This window comes from Entelurus aequoreus, linkage group LG13 (genome assembly GCF_033978785.1).
Source record: "Entelurus aequoreus isolate RoL-2023_Sb linkage group LG13, RoL_Eaeq_v1.1, whole genome shotgun sequence".
NCBI lineage: Eukaryota > Metazoa > Chordata > Actinopteri > Syngnathiformes > Syngnathidae > Entelurus > Entelurus aequoreus.
The window spans coordinates 13448706-13451345 of record NC_084743.1 but is presented as its reverse complement, the minus strand read 5'-3'; the positions used below and the strand labels follow the sequence as shown (position 1 = coordinate 13451345).

The 2640-nt window shown below is 31.7% G+C and overlaps 1 long non-coding RNA gene across 1 annotated transcript; it reads left to right on the top strand.

Annotated features, from left to right (window-relative positions):
- Positions 1-1657: 1657 nt before the first annotated feature.
- On the top strand, positions 1658-2411 carry LOC133663769 (uncharacterized). Its single transcript, XR_009828404.1, has 3 exons — positions 1658-1742; positions 2043-2134; positions 2203-2411. It is a non-coding gene; the product is annotated as an uncharacterized LOC133663769 (long non-coding RNA).
- Positions 2412-2640: the final 229 nt, after the last annotated feature.

Sequence of the window (2640 nt, the reverse complement as noted above, 5' to 3'; positions counted from 1 at the left end):
GTATATGTATATATTAAAGAGTGTATATTTGTGTGTGTATATATATATATATATATATATATATATATATATATATATATATATATATATATATATATATATATATATATATATATATATATATATATATATATATATATATATATATATATATATATATATATATATATATATATATATATATATATAATTTTCAGGACAAATATAGTTTTATATATAAATACATATATAGTACATGTATATATTACTGTGTGCGTATAGTAAATGTATATGTGTGTATATATCTGTATATATATATATGTGCGTGTATATATCAGTATATATGTATATATAGTATATGTATATATCAATGTGTTTATATATACATATATAGTATATGTATATATTAATGTGTATTTTTAGTAAATATATAATTTAACAGCACTAATATATTCAGTATTTCTATATATTATATGTATATATATATATATGTATGTATGTATATATAAATATATATGTGTGTGTTTGTATATATATATATATATATACATACATATACACACGTATGTATATATGTATATAAATATATATATATATATATATATATATATATATATATATATATATATATATATATATATATATATATATATATATATATATATATATATATATATATATATATATATATATATATATATATATACATTTGTATACATTTATTTATATAATTTTATATTTTTATATAGTTTACAAAAAAAATGTTTTTAAATCCCCAGGGATCGATAGAGAATCGTATTTGATTGCGTTAAAGCATCTTGAACTACACATTTTCAAAACGCAGAGGCCTTGTGTTGTCCTGAAGTCAATTGTTAATATACTTTACTTAATTACTTGATACAACTTTTGTATTGTTTATACAATGTGCAAAGACATATATGATTGATTTGATTGATTGATTGATTGAAACTGTTATTAGTAGATTGCACAGTTCAGTACATATTCCGCACAATTGACCACTAAATGGTAACACCCCAATAAGTTTTTCAACTTCTTTAAGTCGGGGTCCACGTAATCAATTCATGGTAATATAGTGACTGCAATGCTTTCATTTGGAGCTAAAAAGTTGTTTTTATTTCTTGTATGCTATTGTAACCTATTTTTAAGGACTTGCATATTTGTGACGTTAAGTTCCTGTTATGAGCTGCCTGTTATACAGCATATGCGTTGAGCTCTTATTTTGAAGGCGCTAAGAGCGGAAGTGGGGGAGCGGAGTTTTTGAAAACAAACGAAATAAAGTGGTCCTCGTGTAAAACTGGAGCCTCCGTGCTTGTTATTTTGCACTTATCCTGTTATTGTGTTGAAACGAGGACGTTTCTTTTTGTAGGAGGGGAGGTATGTAACCTATTTTTATGGACTTGCCACTTTGTGACGTTAACTTCCTGGTATACAGTATATGCCTTGAGCTCTTATTTTGAAGGCGCTAAAAGCGGAAGTGGTGGAAACAAACGAAATAAAGTGGTCCTCGTATAAAACTGGAGCCTCCGTGTTTGTTATTTTGTAGTTTTATATAGTATAGGTGACATATATAAACCCTCGGTTACACTATAATCTTTAAAACAGCAGTTGGAAAATGTCACTTCCCTTAAATTACTTCCTGTTGCTTTACTTCCGGTATTCGTCTGAAAGCGAGTCGTATATGTTGCTGTCCTCGGTAATAATCTCTGTTGCCATCCTACATAAAACAGCGTAGAAGCAAAGCTGTAAGTTGTCTTTAACAAGTTAAGAACATGTCAGACATCTTTTAAAAAAAAAAAGTGTAATAGTGTCGATATGTTGAATAGAATTGTCGACAACGTTTTCAAGTCATTCAGGCAGACGGGGGTCTGCCTCCCTCTGCTGGACACTTTGGGACATTATAGTTACATTTTGTCATAGTAGACAAAAATACACTATTTTGCCAAAAGTATTTGGCCACCTGCCTTGACTCACATATGAACTTGAAGTGCCATCCCATTCCTAACCCATAGGGCTCAATATGATGTGGGTCCACCTTTTTGCAGCTATTACAGCTTCAACTCTTCTGGGAAGGCTGTCCACAAGGTTGCAGAGTGTGTTTATAGGAGTTTTCCACCATTCTTCCAAAAGCGCATTGGTGAGGTCACACACTGAAGTTGGTGGAGAAGGCCTGGCTCTCAGTCTCCGTTCTAATTCATCCCAAAGGTGTTCTATGGGGTTCAGGTCAGGACTCTGTGCAGGCCAGTCAAGTTCATCCACACTAGACTCTGTCATCCATGTCTTTATGGACCTTGCTTTGTGCAGTCATGTTGGAAGAGGAAGGGGCTCACTCCAAACTGTTCCCACAAGGTTGAGAGCATGGAATTGTCCAAAATGTTTTGTTATTTTTTTTTCAGCTTTTCGCTGTCATGTCTATGAAGAAATGTCACAAGTAAATGGTCAAGCTTACAACGACGTTCTCTTCATTGACTCGGGTTTGGCTCGGTGTTGAGTCAGCGTTTCGACACGTCCTTGGAGACTGAAGGCCTAAAGTGGCGCTGATGGTCCGAAGCACGTCTTGTTGGGCCCAAACATTTAGAGCTTTTTGCTTACTTGGCCGTAACTTCTTTCTTCATAAATAATGTTCTCACCTTATTTATCAAA